Here is a 25552-nt window from a genome sequence, read left to right as displayed (position 1 = left end):
CAAGTGGATGAGTCATTGCTGCGGTGTTAGAAAGGGGATGAATTTGAGGCTGTGATGACTGTGATGTCCGAGAGAGGGGAAGAATACCTCTGTCACCACTGTGGTGTCCCAGAGAGGCGTAAATTCGAGTTGTCAGTGCAGTGATGTCATAGAGAGGGGAAAATGAGTCCCTGATTGGTGTGATGTCAGAGAGAGGAAAAATCTGAGACTGCCTCTGCACTGGTGTCACAGAGAGGCATCAATTGGGCCTGTCACTTCTGTGGTGTCACAAAGAGGGGAAAAGTGAGTCTGTCACTGTTGTGGTGTCCCAGAGAGGGGAAAAGTAGAGTGATCACTGTTGTGCAGTTCCAGAGAAAGTTGCACAGGTGCTATGACTTGTCTGTTGCCATAAAGGGGATGGAATTGGGGTTGTAAGTGCTTTGGTATGAGAGTTTTAAATTGGTTCTGATGTGATGTCACAGAGAGGGGAATAATGGGTCTTTCAGCGCCGTGGTGTCACAGAGAGGTGTCAATTGGACTTGTCAGTGCAGTGATCTCCCAGAGAGAGGAAAACTGAGGCTGTCACTGCTGTGGCCTATAGGAGGGGATGAATTCCCACTTGTCTTTGATGTTATGTCACGGAGAGGAGAAACCTGGCACTGTCAGCGCTGGGGTGTTAGAGATAGGTGTAAATTGGGCTTGTTCCATCTGTGGTGTGACAGAAAGGGTGAAATTTGGTCTGTCAGTGCTGTGATGTCTTAAAGGGTGGAAACTGGGTCTTTCACTGCTGTGATGTCCCCGAGAGGTGTAGATTGGGGTGTCCCACGGCTGTGATGTCCCAGAGAGGGGAGAACGGGGCTATCAGAGCTGTGGAGTCTGAGAGAAAGTTCCACAGGTGTTCTGACTTGTCTGTTGCCACAAAGGGGATGCAGTTGGGGATGTCATGGCTATGGTCTCAGGGAGAGGTTTGAATTGGTTCTGTCTCTGCTGTGATGTCACAGAGAAGGGAATAATGAGTCTGTCACCGCGGTGGTGTCACACAGAGGCGTAAATTGGACTTGTCACTGACTGCAGTGATGTCACAGAGAGGTGAAACTGGGTCACTCATTTTTGTGATGTCACAGAGAGGAAAAAACTGAGGCTGCCACAGCTTTGGTGTCATAAACAGAGGTAAGTTGGGCCTGTCACTGCTCTGATGTCACAAACGGAGGACAAGTGGATCAGTCATTGCTGCGGTGTTAGAGAGGGGATGAATTTGAGGCTGTGATGACTGTGATGTCCCAGAGAGGGGAAGAATGCCTCTGTCACCACTGTGGTGTCCCAGAGAGGAGTAAATTCGAGTTGTCAGTGCAGTGATGTCATAGAGAGGGGAAAATGAGTCCCTGATTGGTGTGATGTCAGAGAGAGGAAAAAACTGAGACTGCCTCTGCACTGGTGTCACAGAGAGGCATCAATTGGGCCTGTCACTTCTGTGGTGTCACAAAGAGGGGAAAAGTGAGTCTGTCACTGTTGTGGTGTCCCAGAGAGGGGAAAAGTAGAGTGATCACTGTTGTGCAGTTCCAGAGAAAGTTGCACAGGTGCTATGACTTGTCTGTTGCCACAAAGGGGATGGAATTGGGCTTGTAAGGGCTGTGGTATGAGAGAGAGTTTTAAATTGGTTCTGATGTGATGTCCCAGAGAGGGGAATAATGGGTCTTTCAGCGCCGTGGTGTCACAGAGAGGTGTCAATTGGACTTGTCAGTGCAGTGATCTCCCAGAGAGAGGAAAACTGAGGCTGTCACTGCTGTGGCCTATAGGAGGGGATGAATTCCCACTTGTCTTTGATGTTATGTCACGGAGAGGAGAAACCTGGCACTGTCAGCGCTGGGGTGTTAGAGATAGGTGTAAATTGGGCTTGTTCCATCTGTGGTGTGACAGAAAGGGTGAAATTTGGTCTGTCAGTGCTGTGATGTCTTAAAGGGTGGAAACTGGGTCTTTCACTGCTGTGATGTCCCCGAGAGGTGTAGATTGGGGTGTCCCACGGCTGTGATGTCCCAGAGAGGGGAGAACGGGGCTATCAGAGCTGTGGAGTCTGAGAGAAAGTTCCACAGGTGTTCTGACTTGTCTGTTGCCACAAAGGGGATGCAGTTGGGGATGTCATGGCTATGGTCTCAGGGAGAGGTTTGAATTGGTTCTGTCTCTGCTGTGATGTCACAGAGAAGGGAATAATGAGTCTGTCACCGCGGTGGTGTCACAGAGAGGCGTAAATTGGACTTGTCACTGACTGCAGTGATGTCACAGAGAGGTGAAACTGGGTCACTCATTTTTGTGATGTCACAGAGAGGAAAAAACTGAGGCTGCCACAGCTTTGGTGTCATAAACAGAGGTAAGTTGGGCCTGTCACTGCTCTGATGTCACAAACGGAGGACAAGTGGATCAGTCATTGCTGCGGTGTTAGAGAGGGGATGAATTTGAGGCTGTGATGACTGTGATGTCCCAGAGAGGGGAAGAATGCCTCTGTCACCACTGTGGTGTCCCAGAGAGGCGTAAATTCGAGTTGTCAGTGCAGTGATGTCATAGAGAGGGGAAAATGAGTCCCTGATTGGTGTGATGTCAGAGAGAGGAAAAAACTGAGACTGCCTCTGCACTGGTGTCACAGAGAGGCATCAATTGGGCCTGTCACTTCTGTGGTGTCACAAAGAGGGGAAAAGTGAGTCTGTCACTGCTGTGGTGTCCCAGAGAGGGGAAAAGTGGAGTGATCACTGTTGTGCAGTTCCAGAGAAAGTTGCACAGGTGCTATGACTTGTCTGTTGCCATAAAGGGGATGGAATTGGGGTTGTAAGTGCTTTGGTATGAGAGAGAGTTTTAAATTGGTTCTGATGTGATGTCCCAGAGAGGGGAATAATGGGTCTTTCAGCGCCGTGGTGTCACAGAGAGGTGTCAATTGGACTTGTCAGTGCAGTGATCTCCCAGAGAGAGGAAAACTGAGGCTGTCACTGCTGTGGCCTATAGGAGGGGATGAATTCCCACTTGTCTTTGATGTTATGTCACGGAGAGGAGAAACCTGGCACTGTCAGCGCTGGGGTGTTAGAGATAGGTGTAAATTGGGCTTGTTCCATCTGTGGTGTGACAGAAAGGGTGAAATTTGGTCTGTCAGTGCTGTGATGTCTTAAAGGGTGGAAACTGGGTCTTTCACTGCTGTGATGTCCCCGAGAGGTGTAGATTGGGGTGTCCCACGGCTGTGATGTCCCAGAGAGGGGAGAACGGGGCTATCAGAGCTGTGGAGTCTGAGAGAAAGTTCCACAGGTGTTCTGACTTGTCTGTTGCCACAAAGGGGATGCAGTTGGGGATGTCATGGCTATGGTATCAGGGAGAGGTTTGAATTGGTTCTGTCTCTGCTGTGATGTCACAGAGAAGGGAATAATGAGTCTGTCACCGCGGTGGTGTCACAGAGAGGCGTAAATTGGACTTGTCACTGACTGCAGTGATGTCACAGAGAGGTGAAACTGGGTCACTCATTTTTGTGATGTCACAGAGAGGAAAAAACTGAGGCTGCCACAGCTTTGGTGTCATAAACAGAGGTAAGTTGGGCCTGTCACTGCTCTGATGTCACAAACGGAGGACAAGTGGATCAGTCATTGCTGCGGTGTTAGAGAGGGGATGAATTTGAGGCTGTGATGACTGTGATGTCCCAGAGAGGGGAAGAATGCCTCTGTCACCACTGTGGTGTCCCAGAGAGGCGTAAATTCGAGTTGTCAGTGCAGTGATGTCATAGAGAGGGGAAAATGAGTCCCTGATTGGTGTGATGTCAGAGAGAGGAAAAAACTGAGACTGCCTCTGCACTGGTGTCACAGAGAGGCATCAATTGGGCCTGTCACTTCTGTGGTGTCACAAAGAGGGGAAAAGTGAGTCTGTCACTGTTGTGGTGTCCCAGAGAGGGGAAAAGTAGAGTGATCACTGTTGTGCAGTTCCAGAGAAAGTTGCACAGGTGCTATGACTTGTCTGTTGCCACAAAGGGGATGGAATTGGGCTTGTAAGGGCTGTGGTATGAGAGAGAGTTTTAAATTGGTTCTGATGTGATGTCCCAGAGAGGGGAATAATGGGTCTTTCAGCGCCGTGGTGTCACAGAGAGGTGTCAATTGGACTTGTCAGTGCAGTGATCTCCCAGAGAGAGGAAAACTGAGGCTGTCACTGCTGTGGCCTATAGGAGGGGATGAATTCCCACTTGTCTTTGATGTTATGTCACGGAGAGGAGAAACCTGGCACTGTCAGCGCTGGGGTGTTAGAGATAGGTGTAAATTGGGCTTGTTCCATCTGTGGTGTGACAGAAAGGGTGAAATTTGGTCTGTCAGTGCTGTGATGTCTTAAAGGGTGGAAACTGGGTCTTTCACTGCTGTGATGTCCCCGAGAGGTGTAGATTGGGGTGTCCCACGGCTGTGATGTCCCAGAGAGGGGAGAACGGGGCTATCAGAGCTGTGGAGTCTGAGAGAAAGTTCCACAGGTGTTCTGACTTGTCTGTTGCCACAAAGGGGATGCAGTTGGGGATGTCATGGCTATGGTCTCAGGGAGAGGTTTGAATTGGTTCTGTCTCTGCTGTGATGTCACAGAGAAGGGAATAATGAGTCTGTCACCGCGGTGGTGTCACAGAGAGGCGTAAATTGGACTTGTCACTGACTGCAGTGATGTCACAGAGAGGTGAAACTGGGTCACTCATTTTTGTGATGTCACAGAGAGGAAAAAACTGAGGCTGCCACAGCTTTGGTGTCATAAACAGAGGTAAGTTGGGCCTGTCACTGCTCTGATGTCACAAACGGAGGACAAGTGGATCAGTCATTGCTGCGGTGTTAGAGAGGGGATGAATTTTAGGCTGTGATGACTGTGATGTCCCAGAGAGGGGAAGAATGCCTCTGTCACCACTGTGGTGTCCCAGAGAGGCGTAAATTCGAGTTGTCAGTGCAGTGATGTCATAGAGAGGGGAAAATGAGTCCCTGATTGGTGTGATGTCAGAGAGAGGAAAAAACTGAGACTGCCTCTGCACTGGTGTCACAGAGAGGCATCAATTGGGCCTGTCACTTCTGTGGTGTCACAAAGAGGGGAAAAGTGAGTCTGTCACTGTTGTGGTGTCCCAGAGAGGGGAAAAGTAGAGTGATCACTGTTGTGCAGTTCCAGAGAAAGTTGCACAGGTGCTATGACTTGTCTGTTGCCACAAAGGGGATGGAATTGGGCTTGTAAGGGCTGTGGTATGAGAGAGAGTTTTAAATTGGTTCTGATGTGATGTCCCAGAGAGGGGAATAATGGGTCTTTCAGCGCCGTGGTGTCACAGAGAGGTGTCAATTGGACTTGTCAGTGCAGTGATCTCCCAGAGAGAGGAAAACTGAGGCTGTCACTGCTGTGGCCTATAGGAGGGGATGAATTCCCACTTGTCTTTGATGTTATGTCACGGAGAGGAGAAACCTGGCACTGTCAGCGCTGGGGTGTTAGAGATAGGTGTAAATTGGGCTTGTTCCATCTGTGGTGTGACAGAAAGGGTGAAATTTGGTCTGTCAGTGCTGTGATGTCTTAAAGGGTGGAAACTGGGTCTTTCACTGCTGTGATGTCCCCGAGAGGTGTAGATTGGGGTGTCCCACGGCTGTGATGTCCCAGAGAGGGGAGAACGGGGCTATCAGAGCTGTGGAGTCTGAGAGAAAGTTCCACAGGTGTTCTGACTTGTCTGTTGCCACAAAGGGGATGCAGTTGGGGATGTCATGGCTATGGTCTCAGGGAGAGGTTTGAATTGGTTCTGTCTCTGCTGTGATGTCACAGAGAAGGGAATAATGAGTCTGTCACCGCGGTGGTGTCACAGAGAGGCGTAAATTGGACTTGTCACTGACTGCAGTGATGTCACAGAGAGGTGAAACTGGGTCACTCATTTTTGTGATGTCACAGAGAGGAAAAAACTGAGGCTGCCACAGCTTTGGTGTCATAAACAGAGGTAAGTTGGGCCTGTCACTGCTCTGATGTCACAAACGGAGGACAAGTGGATCAGTCATTGCTGCGGTGTTAGAAAGGGGATGAATTGGAGGCTGTGATGACTGTGATGTCCCAGAGAGGGGAAGAATGCCTCTGTCACCACTGTGGTGTCCCAGAGAGGCGTAAATTCGAGTTGTCAGTGCAGTGATGTCATAGAGAGGGGAAAATGAGTCCCTGATTGGTGTGATGTCAGAGAGAGGAAAAAACTGAGACTGCCTCTGCACTGGTGTCACAGAGAGGCATCAATTGGGCCTGTCACTTCTGTGGTGTCACAAAGAGGGGAAAAGTGAGTCTGTCACTGTTGTGGTGTCCCAGAGAGGGGAAAAGTAGAGTGATCACTGTTGTGCAGTTCCAGAGAAAGTTGCACAGGTGCTATGACTTGTCTGTTGCCATAAAGGGGATGGAATTGGGGTTGTAAGTGCTTTGGTATGAGAGAGAGTTTTAAATTGGTTCTGATGTGATGTCCCAGAGAGGGGAATAATGGGTCTTTCAGCGCCGTGGTGTCACAGAGAGGTGTCAATTGGACTTGTCAGTGCAGTGATCTCCCAGAGAGAGGAAAACTGAGGCTGTCACTGCTGTGGCCTATAGGAGGGGATGAATTCCCACTTGTCTTTGATGTTATGTCACGGAGAGGAGAAACCTGGCACTGTCAGCGCTGGGGTGTTAGAGATAGGTGTAAATTGGGCTTGTTCCATCTGTGGTGTGACAGAAAGGGTGAAATTTGGTCTGTCAGTGCTGTGATGTCTTAAAGGGTGGAAACTGGGTCTTTCACTGCTGTGATGTCCCCGAGAGGTGTAGATTGGGGTGTCCCACGGCTGTGATGTCCCAGAGAGGGGAGAACGGGGCTATCAGAGCTGTGGAGTCTGAGAGAAAGTTCCACAGGTGTTCTGACTTGTCTGTTGCCACAAAGGGGATGCAGTTGGGGATGTCATGGCTATGGTCTCAGGGAGAGGTTTGAATTGGTTCTGTCTCTGCTGTGATGTCACAGAGAAGGGAATAATGAGTCTGTCACCGCGGTGGTGTCACAGAGAGGCGTAAATTGGACTTGTCACTGACTGCAGTGATGTCACAGAGAGGTGAAACTGGGTCACTCATTTTTGTGATGTCACAGAGAGGAAAAAACTGAGGCTGCCACAGCTTTGGTGTCATAAACAGAGGTAAGTTGGGCCTGTCACTGCTCTGATGTCACAAACGGAGGACAAGTGGATCAGTCATTGCTGCGGTGTTAGAGAGGGGATGAATTTGAGGCTGTGATGACTGTGATGTCCCAGAGAGGGGAAGAATGCCTCTGTCACCACTGTGGTGTCCCAGAGAGGCGTAAATTCGAGTTGTCAGTGCAGTGATGTCATAGAGAGGGGAAAATGAGTCCCTGATTGGTGTGATGTCAGAGAGAGGAAAAAACTGAGACTGCCTCTGCACTGGTGTCACAGAGAGGCATCAATTGGGCCTGTCACTTCTGTGGTGTCACAAAGAGGGGAAAAGTGAGTCTGTCACTGTTGTGGTGTCCCAGAGAGGGGAAAAGTAGAGTGATCACTGTTGTGCAGTTCCAGAGAAAGTTGCACAGGTGCTATGACTTGTCTGTTGCCACAAAGGGGATGGAATTGGGCTTGTAAGGGCTGTGGTATGAGAGAGAGTTTTAAATTGGTTCTGATGTGATGTCCCAGAGAGGGGAATAATGGGTCTTTCAGCGCCGTGGTGTCACAGAGAGGTGTCAATTGGACTTGTCAGTGCAGTGATCTCCCAGAGAGAGGAAAACTGAGGCTGTCACTGCTGTGGCCTATAGGAGGGGATGAATTCCCACTTGTCTTTGATGTTATGTCACGGAGAGGAGAAACCTGGCACTGTCAGCGCTGGGGTGTTAGAGATAGGTGTAAATTGGGCTTGTTCCATCTGTGGTGTGACAAAAAGGGTGAAATTTGGTCTGTCAGTGCTGTGATGTCTTAAAGGGTGGAAACTGGGTCTTTCACTGCTGTGATGTCCCCGAGAGGTGTAGATTGGGGTGTCCCACGGCTGTGATGTCCCAGAGAGGGGAGAACGGGGCTATCAGAGCTGTGGAGTCTGAGAGAAAGTTCCACAGGTGTTCTGACTTGTCTGTTGCCACAAAGGGGATGCAGTTGGGGATGTCATGGCTATGGTCTCAGGGAGAGGTTTGAATTGGTTCTGTCTCTGCTGTGATGTCACAGAGAAGGGAATAATGAGTCTGTCACCGCGGTGGTGTCACAGAGAGGCGTAAATTGGACTTGTCACTGACTGCAGTGATGTCACAGAGAGGTGAAACTGGGTCACTCATTTTTGTGATGTCACAGAGAGGAAAAAACTGAGGCTGCCACAGCTTTGGTGTCATAAACAGAGGTAAGGTGGGCCTGTCACTGCTCTGATGTCACAAACGGAGGACAAGTGGATCAGTCATTGCTGGGGTGTTAGAGAGGGGATGAATTTGAGGCTGTGATGACTGTGATGTCCCAGAGAGGGGAAGAATGCCTGTCACCACTGTGGTGTCCCAGAGAGGCGTAAATTCGAGTTGTCAGTGCAGTGATGTCATAGAGAGGGGAAAATGGGTCCCTGATTGGTGTGATGTCAGAGAGAGGAAAAAACTGAGACTGCCTCTGCACTGGTGTCACAGAGAGGCATCAATTGGGCCTGTCACTTCTGTGGTGTCACAAAGAGGGGAAAAGTGAGTCTGTCACTGTTGTGGTGTCCCAGAGAGGGGAAAAGTAGAGTGATCACTGTTGTGCAGTTCCAGAGAAAGTTGCACAGGTGCTATGACTTGTCTGTTGCCACAAAGGGGATGGAATTGGGCTTGTAAGGGCTGTGGTATGAGAGAGAGTTTTAAATTGGTTCTGATGTGATGTCCCAGAGAGGGGAATAATGGGTCTTTCAGCGCCGTGGTGTCACAGAGAGGTGTCAATTGGACTTGTCAGTGCAGTGATCTCCCAGAGAGAGGAAAACTGAGGCTGTCACTGCTGTGGCCTATAGGAGGGGATGAATTCCCACTTGTCTTTGATGTTATGTCACGGAGAGGAGAAACCTGGCACTGTCAGCGCTGGGGTGTTAGAGATAGGTGTAAATTGGGCTTGTTCCATCTGTGGTGTGACAGAAAGGGTGAAATTTGGTCTGTCAGTGCTGTGATGTCTTAAAGGGTGGAAACTGGGTCTTTCACTGCTGTGATGTCCCCGAGAGGTGTAGATTGGGGTGTCCCACGGCTGTGATGTCCCAGAGAGGGGAGAACAGGGGCTATCAGAGCTGTGGAGTCTGAGAGAAAGTTCCACAGGTGTTCTGACTTGTCTGTTGTCACAAAGGGGATGCAGTTGGGGATGTCATGGCTATGGTCTCAGGGAGAGGTTTGAATTGGTTCTGTCTCTGCTGTGATGTCACAGAGAAGGGAATAATGAGTCTGTCACCGCGGTGGTGTCACAGAGAGGCGTAAATTGGACTTGTCACTGACTGCAGTGATGTCACAGAGAGGTGAAACTGGGTCACTCATTTTTGTGATGTCACAGAGAGGAAAAAACTGAGGCTGCCACAGCTTTGGTGTCATAAACAGAGGTAAGGTGGGCCTGTCACTGCTCTGATGTCACAAACGGAGGACAAGTGGATCAGTCATTGCTGGGGTGTTAGAGAGGGGATGAATTTGAGGCTGTGATGACTGTGATGTCCCAGAGAGGGGAAGAATGCCTGTCACCACTGTGGTGTCCCAGAGAGGCGTAAATTCGAGTTGTCAGTGCAGTGATGTCATAGAGAGGGGAAAATGGGTCCCTGATTGGTGTGATGTCAGAGAGAGGAAAAAACTGAGACTGCCTCTGCACTGGTGTCACAGAGAGGCATCAATTGGGCCTGTCACTTCTGTGGTGTCACAAAGAGGGGAAAAGTGAGTCTGTCACTGTTGTGGTGTCCCAGAGAGGGGAAAAGTAGAGTGATCACTGTTGTGCAGTTCCAGAGAAAGTTGCACAGGTGCTATGACTTGTCTGTTGCCACAAAGGGGATGGAATTGGGCTTGTAAGGGCTGTGGTATGAGAGAGAGTTTTAAATTGGTTCTGATGTGATGTCCCAGAGAGGGGAATAATGGGTCTTTCAGCGCCGTGGTGTCACAGAGAGGTGTCAATTGGACTTGTCAGTGCAGTGATCTCCCAGAGAGAGGAAAACTGAGGCTGTCACTGCTGTGGCCTATAGGAGGGGATGAATTCCCACTTGTCTTTGATGTTATGTCACGGAGAGGAGAAACCTGGCACTGTCAGCGCTGGGGTGTTAGAGATAGGTGTAAATTGGGCTTGTTCCATCTGTGGTGTGACAGAAAGGGTGAAATTTGGTCTGTCAGTGCTGTGATGTCTTAAAGGGTGGAAACTGGGTCTTTCACTGCTGTGATGTCCCCGAGAGGTGTAGATTGGGGTGTCCCACGGCTGTGATGTCCCAGAGAGGGGAGAACAGGGGCTATCAGAGCTGTGGAGTCTGAGAGAAAGTTCCACAGGTGTTCTGACTTGTCTGTTGTCACAAAGGGGATGCAGTTGGGGATGTCATGGCTATGGTCTCAGGGAGAGGTTTGAATTGGTTCTGTCTCTGCTGTGATGTCACAGAGAAGGGAATAATGAGTCTGTCACCGCGGTGGTGTCACAGAGAGGCGTAAATTGGACTTGTCACTGACTGCAGTGATGTCACAGAGAGGTGAAACTGGGTCACTCATTTTTGTGATGTCACAGAGAGGAAAAAACTGAGGCTGCCACAGCTTTGGTGTCATAAACAGAGGTAAGGTGGGCCTGTCACTGCTCTGATGTCACAAACGGAGGACAAGTGGATCAGTCATTGCTGGGGTGTTAGAGAGGGGATGAATTTGAGGCTGTGATGACTGTGATGTCCCAGAGAGGGGAAGAATGCCTGTCACCACTGTGGTGTCCCAGAGAGGCGTAAATTCGAGTTGTCAGTGCAGTGATGTCATAGAGAGGGGAAAATGGGTCCCTGATTGGTGTGATGTCAGAGAGAGGAAAAAACTGAGACTGCCTCTGCACTGGTGTCACAGAGAGGCATCAATTGGGCCTGTCACTTCTGTGGTGTCACAAAGAGGGGAAAAGTGAGTCTGTCACTGTTGTGGTGTCCCAGAGAGGGGAAAAGTAGAGTGATCACTGTTGTGCAGTTCCAGAGAAAGTTGCACAGGTGCTATGACTTGTCTGTTGCCACAAAGGGGATGGAATTGGGCTTGTAAGGGCTGTGGTATGAGAGAGAGTTTTAAATTGGTTCTGATGTGATGTCCCAGAGAGGGGAATAATGGGTCTTTCAGCGCCGTGGTGTCACAGAGAGGTGTCAATTGGACTTGTCAGTGCAGTGATCTCCCAGAGAGAGGAAAACTGAGGCTGTCACTGCTGTGGCCTATAGGAGGGGATGAATTCCCACTTGTCTTTGATGTTATGTCACGGAGAGGAGAAACCTGGCACTGTCAGCGCTGGGGTGTTAGAGATAGGTGTAAATTGGGCTTGTTCCATCTGTGGTGTGACAGAAAGGGTGAAATTTGGTCTGTCAGTGCTGTGATGTCTTAAAGGGTGGAAACTGGGTCTTTCACTGCTGTGATGTCCCCGAGAGGTGTAGATTGGGGTGTCCCACGGCTGTGATGTCCCAGAGAGGGGAGAACAGGGGCTATCAGAGCTGTGGAGTCTGAGAGAAAGTTCCACAGGTGTTCTGACTTGTCTGTTGTCACAAAGGGGATGCAGTTGGGGATGTCATGGCTATGGTCTCAGGGAGAGGTTTGAATTGGTTCTGTCTCTGCTGTGATGTCACAGAGAAGGGAATAATGAGTCTGTCACCGCGGTGGTGTCACAGAGAGGCGTAAATTGGACTTGTCACTGACTGCAGTGATGTCACAGAGAGGTGAAACTGGGTCACTCATTTTTGTGATGTCACAGAGAGGAAAAAACTGAGGCTGCCACAGCTTTGGTGTCATAAACAGAGGTAAGGTGGGCCTGTCACTGCTCTGATGTCACAAACGGAGGACAAGTGGATCAGTCATTGCTGGGGTGTTAGAGAGGGGATGAATTTGAGGCTGTGATGACTGTGATGTCCCAGAGAGGGGAAGAATGCCTGTCACCACTGTGGTGTCCCAGAGAGGCGTAAATTCGAGTTGTCAGTGCAGTGATGTCATAGAGAGGGGAAAATGGGTCCCTGATTGGTGTGATGTCAGAGAGAGGAAAAAACTGAGACTGCCTCTGCACTGGTGTCACAGAGAGGCATCAATTGGGCCTGTCACTTCTGTGGTGTCACAAAGAGGGGAAAAGTGAGTCTGTCACTGTTGTGGTGTCCCAGAGAGGGGAAAAGTAGAGTGATCACTGTTGTGCAGTTCCAGAGAAAGTTGCACAGGTGCTATGACTTGTCTGTTGCCACAAAGGGGATGGAATTGGGCTTGTAAGGGCTGTGGTATGAGAGAGAGTTTTAAATTGGTTCTGATGTGATGTCCCAGAGAGGGGAATAATGGGTCTTTCAGCGCCGTGGTGTCACAGAGAGGTGTCAATTGGACTTGTCAGTGCAGTGATCTCCCAGAGAGAGGAAAACTGAGGCTGTCACTGCTGTGGCCTATAGGAGGGGATGAATTCCCACTTGTCTTTGATGTTATGTCACGGAGAGGAGAAACCTGGCACTGTCAGCGCTGGGGTGTTAGAGATAGGTGTAAATTGGGCTTGTTCCATCTGTGGTGTGACAGAAAGGGTGAAATTTGGTCTGTCAGTGCTGTGATGTCTTAAAGGGTGGAAACTGGGTCTTTCACTGCTGTGATGTCCCCGAGAGGTGTAGATTGGGGTGTCCCACGGCTGTGATGTCCCAGAGAGGGGAGAACAGGGGCTATCAGAGCTGTGGAGTCTGAGAGAAAGTTCCACAGGTGTTCTGACTTGTCTGTTGTCACAAAGGGGATGCAGTTGGGGATGTCATGGCTATGGTCTCAGGGAGAGGTTTGAATTGGTTCTGTCTCTGCTGTGATGTCACAGAGAAGGGAATAATGAGTCTGTCACCGCGGTGGTGTCACAGAGAGGCGTAAATTGGACTTGTCACTGACTGCAGTGATGTCACAGAGAGGTGAAACTGGGTCACTCATTTTTGTGATGTCACAGAGAGGAAAAAACTGAGGCTGCCACAGCTTTGGTGTCATAAACAGAGGTAAGTTGGGCCTGTCACTGCTCTGATGTCACAAACGGAGGACAAGTGGATCAGTCATTGCTGCGGTGTTAGAAAGGGGATGAATTGGAGGCTGTGATGACTGTGATGTCCCAGAGAGGGGAAGAATGCCTCTGTCACCACTGTGGTGTCCCAGAGAGGCGTAAATTCGAGTTGTCAGTGCAGTGATGTCATAGAGAGGGGAAAATGAGTCCCTGATTGGTGTGATGTCAGAGAGAGGAAAAAACTGAGACTGCCTCTGCACTGGTGTCACAGAGAGGCATCAATTGGGCCTGTCACTTCTGTGGTGTCACAAAGAGGGGAAAAGTGAGTCTGTCACTGTTGTGGTGTCCCAGAGAGGGGAAAAGTAGAGTGATCACTGTTGTGCAGTTCCAGAGAAAGTTGCACAGGTGCTATGACTTGTCTGTTGCCACAAAGGGGATGGAATTGGGCTTGTAAGGGCTGTGGTATGAGAGAGAGTTTTAAATTGGTTCTGATGTGATGTCCCAGAGAGGGGAATAATGGGTCTTTCAGCGCCGTGGTGTCACAGAGAGGTGTCAATTGGACTTGTCAGTGCAGTGATCTCCCAGAGAGAGGAAAACTGAGGCTGTCACTGCTGTGGCGTATAGGAGGGGATGAATTCCCACTTGTCTTTGATGTTATGTCACGGAGAGGAGAAACCTGGCACTGTCAGCGCTGGGGTGTTAGAGATAGGTGTAAATTGGGCTTGTTCCATCTGTGGTGTGACAGAAAGAGTGAAATTTGGTCTGTCAGTGCTGTGATGTCTTAAAGGGTGGAAACTGGGTCTTTCACTGCTGTGATGTCCCCGAGAGGCATAGATTGGGGTGTCCCACGGCTGTGATGTCCCAGAGAGGGGAGAACAGGGGCTATCAGAGCTGTGGAGTCTGAGAGAACGTTGCACAGGTGTTCTGACTTGTCTGTTGCCACAAAGGGGATGCAGTTGGGGATGTCATGGCTATGGTCTCAGGGAGAGGTTTGAATTGGTTCTGTCTCTGCTGTGATGTCACAGAGAAGGGAATAATGAGTCTGTCACCGCGGTGGTGTCACAGAGAGGCGTAAATTGGACTTGTCACTGACTGCAGTGATGTCACAGAGAGGTGAAACTGGGTCACTCATTTTTGTGATGTCACAGAGAGGAAAAAACTGAGGCTGCCACAGCTTTGGTGTCATAAACAGAGGTAAGTTGGGCCTGTCACTGCTCTGATGTCACAAACGGAGGACAAGTGAATGAGTCATTGCTGCGGTGTTAGAAAGGGGATGAATTGGAGGCTGTGATGACTGTGATGTCCCAGAGAGGGGAAGAATGCCTCTGTCACCACTGTGGTGTCCCAGAGAGGCGTAAATTCGAGTTGTCAGTGCAGTGATGTCATAGAGAGGGGAAAATGAGTCCCTGATTGGTGTGATGTCAGAGAGAGGAAAAAACTGAGACTGCCTCTGCACTGGTGTCACAGAGAGGCATCAATTGGGCCTGTCACTTCTGTGGTGTCACAAAGAGGGGAAAAGTGAGTCTGTCACTGCTGTGGTGTCCCAGAGAGGGGAAAAGTGGAGTGATCACTGTTGTGCAGTTCCAGAGAAAGTTGCACAGGTGCTATGACTTGTCTGTTGCCACAAAGGGGATGGAATTGGGGTTGTAAGGGCTGTGGTATGAGACAGAGTTTTAACTTGGTTCTGATGTGATGTCCCAGAAAGGGGAATAATGGGTCTTTCAGCGCCGTGGTGTCACAGAGAGGTGTCAATTGGACTTGTCAGTGCAGTGATCTCCCAGAGAGAGGAAAACTGAGGCTGTCACTGCTGTGGCCTATAGGAGGGTATGAATTCCCACTTGTCTTTGATGTTATGTCACGGAGAGGAGAAACCTGGCACTGTCATCGCTGGGGTGTTAGAGATAGGTGTAAATTGGGCTTGTTCCATCTGTGGTGTGACAGAAAGAGTGAAATTTGGTCTGTCAGTGCTGTGATGTCTTAAAGGGTGGAAACTGGGTCTTTCACTGCTGTGATGTCCCCGAGAGGCGTAGATTGGGGTGTCCCACGGCTGTGATGTCCCAGAGAGGGGAGAACAGGGGCTATCAGAGCTGTGGAGTCTGAGAGAAAGTTCCACAGGTGTTCTGACTTGTCTGTTGCCACAAAGGGGATGCAGTTGGGGATGTCATGGCTATGGTATCAGGGAGAGGTTTGAATTGGTTCTGTCTCTGCTGTGATGTCACAGAGAAGGGAATAATGAGTCTGTCACCGCGGTGGTGTCACAGAGAGGCGTAAATTGGACTTGTCACTGACTGCAGTGATGTCACAGAGAGGTGAAACTGGGTCACTCATTTTTGTGATGTCACAGAGAGTAAAAAACTGAGGCTGCCACAGCTTTGGTGTCATAAACAGAGGTAAGTTGGGCCTGTCACTGCTCTGATGTCACAAACGGAGGACAAGTGGATCAGTCATTGCTGCGGTGTTACAGAGGGGATGAATTGGAGGCTGTGATGACTGTGATGTCCCAGAGAGGGGAAGAATGCCTCTGTCACCACTGTGGTGTCCCAGAGAGGCGTAAATTTGAGTTGTCAGTGCAGTGATGTCATAGAGAGGGGAAAATGGGTCCCTGATTGGTGTGATGTCAGAGAGAGGAAAAAACTGAGACTGCCTCTGCACTGGTGTCACAGAGAGGCATCAATTGGGCCTGTCACTTCTGTGGTGTCACAAAGAGGGGAAAAGTGTGTCTGTCACTGCTGTGGTGTCCCAGAGAGAGGAAAAGTGGAGTGATCACTGTTGTGCAGTTCCAGAGAAAGTTGCACAGGTGCTATGACTTGTCTGTTGCCACAAAGGGGATGGAATTGGGGTTGTAAGGGCATTGGTATGAGAGAGAGTTTTAAATTGGTTCTGATGTGATGTCCCAGAGAGGGGAATAATGGGTCTTTCAGCGCCGTTGTGACACAGAGAGGTGTCAATTGGATTTGTCAGTGCAGTGATCTCCCAGAGAGAGGAAAACTGAGGCTGTCACTGCTGTGGCCTATAGGAGGGGATGAATTCCCACTTGTCTTTGATGTTATGTCACGGAGAGGAGAAACCTGGCACTGTCATCGCTGGGGTGTTAGAGATAGGTGTAAATTGGGCTTGTTCCATCTGTGGTGTGACAGAAAGAGTGAAATTTGGTCTGTCAGTGCTGTGATGTCTTAAAGGGTGGAAACTGGGTCTTTCACTGCTGTGATGTCCCCGAGAGGCGTAGATTGGGGTGTCCCACGGCTGTGATGTCCCAGAGAGGGGAGAACAGGGGCTATCAGAGCTGTGGAGTCTGAGAGAAAGTTCCACAGGTGTTCTGACTTGTCTGTTGCCACAAAGGGGATGCAGTTGGGGATGTCATGGCTATGGTATCAGGGAGAGGTTTGAATTGGTTCTGTCTCTGCTGTGATGTCACAGAGAAGGGAATAATGAGTCTGTCACCGCGGTGGTGTCACAGAGAGGCGTAAATTGGACTTGTCACTGACTGCAGTGATGTCACAGAGAGGTGAAACTGGGTCACTCATTTTTGTGATGTCACAGAGAGTAAAAAACTGAGGCTGCCACAGCTTTGGTGTCATAAACAGAGGTAAGTTGGGCCTGTCACTGCTCTGATGTCACAAACGGAGGACAAGTGGATCAGTCATTGCTGCGGTGTTACAGAGGGGATGAATTGGAGGCTGTGATGACTGTGATGTCCCAGAGAGGGGAAGAATGCCTCTGTCACCACTGTGGTGTCCCAGAGAGGCGTAAATTCGAGTTGTCAGTGCAGTGATGTCATAGAGAGGGGAAAATGGGTCCCTGATTGGTGTGATGTCAGAGAGAGGAAAAAACTGAGACTGCCTCTGCACTGGTGTCACAGAGAGGCATCAATTGGGCCTGTCACTTCTGTGGTGTCACAAAGAGGGGAAAAGTGTGTCTGTCACTGCTGTGGTGTCCCAGAGAGGGGAAAAGTGGAGTGATCACTGTTGTGCAGTTCCAGAGAAAGTTGCACAGGTGCTATGACTTGTCTGTTGCCAGAAAGGGGATGGAATTGGGGTTGTAAGGGCTGTGGTATGAGAGCGAGTTTTAAATTGGTTCTGATGTGATGTCCCAGAGAGGGGAATAATGGGTCTTTCAGCGCCGTGGTGTCACAGAGAGGTGTCAATTGGACTTGTCAGTGCAGTGATCTCCCAGAGAGAAGAAAACTGAGGCTGTCACTGCTGTGGCCTATAGGAGGGGATGAATTCCCACTTGTCTTTGATGTTATGTCACGGAGAGGAGAAACCTGGCACTGTCAGTGCTGGGGTGTTACAGATAGGTGTAAATTGGGCTTGTTCCATCTGTGGTGTGACAGAAAGAGTGAAATTTGGTCTGTCAGTGCTGTGATGTCTTAAAGGGTGGAAACTGGGTCTTTCACTGCTGTGATGTCCCCGAGAGGCGTAGATTGGGGTGTCCCACGGCTGTGATGTCCCAGAGAGGGGAGAACAGGGGCTATCAGAGCTGTGGAGTCTGAGAGAAAGTTCCACAGGTGTTCTGACTTGTCTGTTGCCACAAAGGGGATGCAGTTGGGGATGTCATGGCTATGGTCTCAGGGAGAGGTTTGAATTGGTTCTGTCTCTGCTGTGATATCACAGAGAAGGGAATAATGAGTCTGTCACCACGGTGGTGTCACAGAGAGGCGTAAATTGGACTTGTCACTGACTGCAGTGATGTCACAGAGAGGTGAAACTGGGTCACTCATTTTTGTGATGTCACAGAGAGGAACAAACTGAGGCTGCCACAGCTTTGGTGTCATAAACAGAGGTAAGTTGGGCCTGTCACTGCTCTGATGTCACAAACGGAGGACAAGTGGATCAGTCATTGCTGCGGTGTTAGAAAGGGGATGAATTTGAGGCTGTGATGACTGTGATGTCCCAGAGAGGGGAAGAATGCCTCTGTCACCACTGTGGTGTCCCAGAGAGGCGTAAATTTGAGTTGTCAGTGCAGTGATGTCATAGAGAGGGGAAAATGGGTCCCTGATTGGTGTGATGTCAGAGAGAGGAAAAAACTGAGACTGCCTCTGCACTGGTGTCACAGAGAGGCATCAATTGGGCCTGTCACTTCTGTGGTGTCACAAAGAGGGGAAAAGTGTGTCTGTCACTGCTGTGGTGTCCCAGAGAGAGGAAAAGTGGAGTGATCACTGTTGTGCAGTTCCAGAGAAAGTTGCACAGGTGCTATGACTTGTCTGTTGCCACAAAGGGGATGGAATTGGGGTTGTAAGGGCATTGGTATGAGAGAGAGTTTTAAATTGGTTCTGATGTGATGTCCCAGAGAGGGGAATAATGGGTCTTTCAGCGCCGTTGTGACACAGAGAGGTGTCAATTGGATTTGTCAGTGCAGTGATCTCCCAGAGAGAGGAAAACTGAGGCTGTCACTGCTGTGGCCTATAGGAGGGGATGAATTCCCACTTGTCTTTGATGTTATGTCACGGGGAGGAGAAACCTGGCACTGTCATCGCTGGGGTGTTAGAGATAGGTGTAAATTGGGCTTGTTCCATCTGTGGTGTGACAGAAAGAGTGAAATTTGGTCTGTCAGTGCTGTGATGTCTTAAAGGGTGGAAACTGGGTCTTTCACTGCTGTGATGTCCCCGAGAGGCGTAGATTGGGGTGTCCCACGGCTGTGATGTCCCAGAGAGGGGAGAACAGGGGCTATCAGAGCTGTGGAGTCTGAGAGAAAGTTCCACAGGTGTTCTGACTTGTCTGTTGTCACAAAGGGGATGCAGTTGGGGATGTCATGGCTATGGTCTCAGGGAGAGGTTTGAATTGGTTCTGTCTCTGCTGTGATGTCACAGAGAAGGGAATAATGAGTCTGTCACCGCGGTGGTGTCACAGAGAGGCGTAAATTGGACTTGTCACTGACTGCAGTGATGTCACAGAGAGGTGAAACTGGGTCACTCATTTTTGTGATGTCACAGAGAGGAAAAAACTGAGGCTGCCACAGCTTTGGTGTCATAAACAGAGGTAAGTTGGGCCTGTCACTGCTCTGATGTCACAAACGGAGGACAAGTGGATCAGTCATTGCTGCGGTGTTAGAAAGGGGATGAATTTGAGGCTGTGATGACTGTGATGTCCCAGAGAGGGGAAGAATGCCTCTGTCACCTCTATGATGTCCCAGAGAGGCGTAAATTCGAGTTGTCAGTGCAGTGATGTCATAGAGAGGGGAAAATGGGTCCCTGATTGGTGTGATGTCAGAGAGAGGAAAAAACTGAGACTGCCTCTGCACTGGTGTCACAGAGAGGCATCAATTGGGCCTGTCACTTCTGTGGTGTCACAAAGAGGGGAAAAGTGAGTCTGTCACTGCTGTGGTGTCCCAGAGAGGGGAAAAGTGGAGTGATCACTGTTGTGCAGTTCCAGAGAAAGTTGCACAGGTGCTATGACTTGTCTGTTGCCACAAAGGGGATGGAATTGGGGTTGTAAGGGCTGTGGTATGAGACAGAGTTTTAACTTGGTTCTGATGTGATGTCCCAGAGAGGGGAATAATGGGTCTTTCATCGCCATGGTGTCACAGAGAGGTGTCCATTGGACTTGTCAGTGCAGTGATCTCCCAGAGAGAGGAAAACTGAGGCTGTCACTGCTGTGGCCTATAGGAGGGGATGAATTCCCACTTGTCTTTGATGTTATGTCACGGAGAGGAGAAACCTGGCACTGTCATCGCTGGGGTGTTAGAGATAGGTGTAAATTGGGCTTGTTCCATCTGTGGTGTGACAGAAAGAGTGAAATTTGGTCTGTCAGTGCTGTGATGTCTTAAAGGGTGGAAACTGGGTCTTTCACTGCTGTGATGTCCCCGAGAGGCGTAGATTGGGGTGTCCCACGGCTGTGATGTCCCAGAGTGGGGAGAACAGGGGCTATCAGAGCTGTGGAGTCTGAGAGAAAGTTGCACAGGTGTTCTGACTTGTCTGTTGCCACAAAGGGGATGCAGTTGGGGATGTCATGGCTATGGTCTCAGGGAGAGGTTTGAATTGGTTCTGTCTCTGCTGTGATGTCACAGAGAAGGGAATAATGAGTCTGTCACCGCGGTGGTGTCACAGAGAGGCGTAAATTGGACTTGTCACTGACTGCAGTGATGTCACAGAGAGGTGAAACTGGGTCACTCATTTTTGTGATGTCACAGAGAGGAAAAAACTGAGGCTGCCACAGCTTTGGTGTCATAAACAGACGTAAGTTGGGCCTGTCACTGCTCTGATGTCACAAACGGAGGACAAGTGGATCAGTCATTGCTGCGGTGTTAGAGAGGGGATGAATTTGAGGCTGTGATGACTGTGATGTCCCAGAGAGGGGAAGAATGCCTCTGTCACCACTGTGGTATCCCAGAGAGGCGTAAATTCGAGTTGTCAGTGCAGTGATGTCATAGAGAGGGGAAAATGGGTCCCTGATTGGTGTTCTGTCAGAGAGAGGAAAAAACTGAGACTGCCTCTGCACTGGTGTCACAGAGAGGCATCAATTGGGCCTGTCACTTCTGTGGTGTCACAAAGAGGGGAAAAGTGAGTCTGTCACTGCTGTGGTGTCCCAGAGAGGGGAAAAGTGGAGTGATCACTGTTGTGCAGTTCCAGAGAAAGTTGCACAGGTGCTATGACTTGTCTGTTGCCACAAAGGGGATGGAATTGGGGTTGTAAGGGCATTGGTATGAGAGAGAGTTTTAAATTGGTTCTGATGTGATGTCCCAGAAAGGGGAATAATGGGTCTTTCAGCGCCATGGTGTCACAGAGAAGTGTCAATTGGATTTGTCAGTGCAGTGATCTCCCAGAGAGAGGAAAACTGAGGCTGTCACTGCTGTGGCCTATAGGAGGGGATGAATTCCCACTTGTCTTTGATGTTATGTCACGGAGAGGAGAAACCTGGCACTGTCAGCGCTGGGGTGTTAGAGATAGGTGTAAATTGGGCTTGTTCCATCTGTGGTGTGACAGAAAGAGTGAAATTTGGTCTGTCAGTGCTGTGATGTCTTAAAGGGTGGAAACTGGGTCTTTCACTGCTGTGATGTCCCCGAGAGGCGTAGATTGGGGTGTCCCACGGCTGTGATGTCCCAGAGAGGGGAGAACAGGGGCTATCAGAGCTGTGGAGTCTGAGAGAAAGTTCCACAGGTGTTCTGACTTGTCTGTTGCCACAAAGGGGATGCAGTTGGGGATGTCATGGCTATGGTCTCAGGGAGAGGTTTGAATTGGTTCTGTCTCTGCTGTGATGTCACAGAGAAGGGAATAATGAGTCTGTCACCGCGGTGGTGTCACAGAGAGGCGTAAATTGGACTTGTCACTGACTGCAGTGATGTCACAGAGAGGTGAAACTGGGTCACTCATTTTTGTGATGTCACAGAGAGGAAAAAACTGAGGCTGCCACAGCTTTGGTGTCATAAACAGAGGTAAGTTGGGCCTGTCACTGCTCTGATGTCACAAACGGAGGACAAGTGGATCAGTCATTGCTGCGGTGTTAGAGAGGGGATGAATTTGAGGCTGTGATGACTGTGATGTCCCACAGAGGGGAAGAATGCCTCTGTCACCACTGTGGTATCCCAGAGAGACGTAAATTAGAGTTGTCAGTGCAGTGATGTCATAGAGAGGGGAAAATGGGTCCCTGATTTGTGTGATGTCAGAGAGAGGAAAAAACTGAGACTGCCTCTGCACTGGTGTCACAGAGAGGCATCAATTGGGCCTGTCACTTCTGTGGTGTCACAAAGAGGGGAAAAGTGAGTCTGTCACTGTTGTGGTGTCCCAGAGAGGGGAAAAGTGGAGTGATCACTGTTGTGCAGTTCCAGAGAAAGTTGCACAGGTGCTATGACTTGTCTGTTGCCACAAAGGGGATGGAATTGGGGTTGTAAGGGCTGTGGTATGAGAGCGAGTTTTAAATTGGTTCTGATGTGATGTCCCAGAGAGGGGAATAATGGGTCTTTCAGCGCCGTGGTGTCACAGAGAGGTGTCAATTGGACTTGTCAGTGCAGTGATCTCCCAGAGAGAGGAAAACTGAGGCTGTCACTGCTGTGGCCTATAGGAGGGGATGAATTCCCACTTGTCTTTGATGTTATGTCACGGAGAGGAGAAACCTGGCACTGTCAGCGCTGGGGTGTTAGAGATAGGTGTAAATTGGGCTTGTTTCATCTGTGGTGTGACAGAAAGAGTGAAATTTGGTCTGTCAGTGCTGTGATGTCTTAAAGGGTGGAAACTGGGTCTTTCACTGCTGTGATGTCCCCGAGAGGCGTAGATTGGGGTGTCCCACGGCTGTGATATCCCAGAGAGGGGAGAACAGGGGCTATCAGAGCTGTGGAGTCTGAGAGAAAGTTCCACAGGTGTTCTGACTTGTCTGTTGCCACAAAGGGGATGCAGTTGGGGATGTCATGGCTATGGTCTCAGGGAGAGGTTTTAATTGGTTCTGTCTCTGCTGTGATGTCACAGAGAAGGGAATAATGAGTCTGTCACCGCGGTGGTGTCACAGAGAGGCGTAAATTGGACTTGTCACTGACTGCAGTGATGTCACAGAGAGGTGAAACTGGGTCACTCATTTTTGTGATGTCACAGAGAGGAAAAAACTGAGGCTGCCACAGCTTTGGTGTCATAAACAGAGGTAAGTTGGGCCTGTCACTGCTCTGATGTCACAAACGGAGGACAAGTGGATCAGTCATTGCTGCGGTGTTAGAAAGGGGATGAATTTGAGGCTGTGATGACTGTGATGTCCCAGAGAGGGGAAGAATGCCTCTGTCACCACTGTGGTGTCCCAGAGAGGCGTAAATTCGAGTTGTCAGTGCAGTGATGTCATAGAGAGGGGAAAATGGGTCCCTGATTGGTGTGATGTCAGAGAGAGGAAAAAACTGAGACTGCCTCTGCACTGGTGTCACAGAGAGGCATCAATTGGGCCTGTCACTTCTGTGGTGTCACAAAGAGGGGAAAAGTGAGTCTGTCACTGCTGTGGTGTCCCAGAGAGGGGAAAAGTGGAGTGATCACTGTTGTGCAGTTCCAGAGAAAGTTGCACAGGTGCTATGACTTGTCTGTTGCCACAAAGGGGATGGAATTGGGGTTGTAAGGGCTGTGGTATGAGAGCGAGTTTTAAATTGGTTCTGATGTGATGTCCCAGAGAGGGGAATAATGGGTCTTTCAGCGCCGTTGTGACACAGAGAGGTGTCAATTGGATTTGTCAGTGCAGTGATCTCCCAGAGAGAGGAAAACTGAGGCTGTCACTGCTGTGGCCTATAGGAGGGGATGAATTCCCACTTGTCTTTGATGGTATGTCACGGAGAGGAGAAACCTGGCACTGTCATCGCTGGGGTGTTAGAGATAGGTGTAAATTGGGCTTGTTCCATCTGTGGTGTGACAGAAAGAGTGAAATTTGGTCTGTCAGTGCTGTGATGTCTTAAAGGGTGGAAACTGGGTCTTTCACTGCTGTGATGTCCCCGAGAGGCGTAGATTGGGGTGTCCCACGGCTGTGATGTCCCAGAGAGGGGAGAACAGGGGCTATCAGAGCTGTGGAGTCTGAGAGAAAGTTCCACAGGTGTTCTGACTTGTCTGTTGCCACAAAGGGGATGCAGTTGGGGATGTCATGGCTATGGTATCAGGGGGAGGTTTGAATTGGTTCTGTCTCTGCTGTGATGTCACAGAGAAGGGAATAATGAGTCTGTCACCGCGGTGGTGTCACAGAGAGGCGTAAATTGGACTTGTCACTGACTGCAGTGATGTCACAGAGAGGTGAAACTGGGTCACTCATTTTTGTGATGTCACAGAGAGGAAAAAACTGAGGCTGCCACAGCTTTGGTGTCATAAACAGAGGTAAGTTGGGCCTGTCACTGCTCTGATGTCACAAACGGAGGACAAGTGGATCAGTCATTGCTGCGGTGTTAGAAAGGGGATGAATTTGAGGCTGTGATGACTGTGATGTCCCAGAGAGGGGAAGAATGCCTCTGTCACCTCTATGATGTCCCAGAGAGGCGTAAATTCGAGTTGTCAGTGCAGTGATGTCATAGAGAGGGGAAAATGGGTCCCTGATTGGTGTGATGTCAGAGAGAGGAAAAAACTGAGACTGCCTCTGCACTGGTGTCACAGAGAGGCATCAATTGGGCCTGTCACTTCTGTGGTGTCACAAAGAGGGGAAAAGTGAGTCTTTCACTGCTGTGGTGTCCCAGAGAGGGGAAAAGTGGAGTGATCACTGTTGTGCAGTTCCAGAGAAAGTTGCACAGGTGCTATGACTTGTCTGTTGCCAGAAAGGGGATGGAATTGGGGTTGTAAGGGCTGTGGTATGAGAGCGAGTTTTAAATTGGTTCTGATGTGATGTCCCAGAGAGGGGAATAATGGGTCTTTCAGCGCCGTGGTGTCACAGAGAGGTGTCAATTGGACTTGTCAGTGCAGTGATCTCCCAGAGAGAAGAAAACTGAGGCTGTCACTGCTGTGGCCTATAGGAGGGGATGAATTCCCACTTGTCTTTGATGTTATGTCACGGAGAGGAGAAACCTGGCACTGTCAGTGCTGGGGTGTTACAGATAGGTGTAAATTGGGCTTGTTCCATCTGTGGTGTGACAGAAAGAGTGAAATTTGGTCTGTCAGTGCTGTGATGTCTTAAAGGGTGGAAACTGGGTCTTTCACTGTTGTGATGTCCCCGAGAGGCGTAGATTGGGGTGTCCCACGGCTGTGATGTCCCAGAGAGGGGAGAACAGGGGCTATCAGAGCTGTGGAGTCTGAGAGAAAGTTCCACAGGTGTTCTGACTTGTCTGTTGTCACAAAGAAGATGCAGTTGGGGATGTCATGGCTATGGTCTCAGGGAGAGGTTTTAATTGGTTCTGTCTCTGCTGTGATATCACAGAGAAGGGAATAATGAGTCTGTCACCGCGGTGGTGTCAGAGAGGCGTAAATTGGACTTGTCACTGACTGCAGTGATGTCACAGAGAGGTGAAACTGGGTCACTCATTTTTGTGATGTCACAGAGAGGAACAAACTGAGGCTGCCACAGCTTTGGTGTCATAAACAGAGGTAAGTTGGGCCTGTCACTGCTCTGATGTCACAAACGGAGGACAAGTGGATCAGTCATTGCTGCGGTGTTAGAAAGGGGATGAATTGGAGGCTGTGATGACTGTGATGTCCCAGAGAGGGGAAGAATGCCTCTGTCACCACTGTGATGTCCCAGAGAGGCGTAAATTTGAGTTGTCAGTGCAGTGATGTCATAGAGAGGGGAAAATGGGTCCCTGATTGGTGTGATGTCAGAGAGAGGAAAAAACTGAGACTGCCTCTGCACTGGTGTCACAGAGAGGCATCAATTGGGCCTGTCACTTCTGTGGTGTCACAAAGAGGGGAAAAGTGAGTCTGTCACTGCTGTGGTGTCCCAGAGAGAGGAAAAGTGGAGTGATCACTGTTGTGCAGTTCCAGAGAAAGTTGCACAGGTGCTATGACTTGTCTGTTGCCACAAAGGGCATGGAATTGGGGTTGTAAGGGCTGTGGTATGAGAGAGAGTTTTAAATTGGTTCTGATGTGA

This window comes from Poecile atricapillus, chromosome W, assembly GCF_030490865.1.
Source record: "Poecile atricapillus isolate bPoeAtr1 chromosome W, bPoeAtr1.hap1, whole genome shotgun sequence".
In the NCBI taxonomy this organism is placed as follows: Eukaryota; Metazoa; Chordata; class Aves; order Passeriformes; family Paridae; genus Poecile; species Poecile atricapillus.
This window is presented reverse-complemented; position numbering follows the sequence as displayed.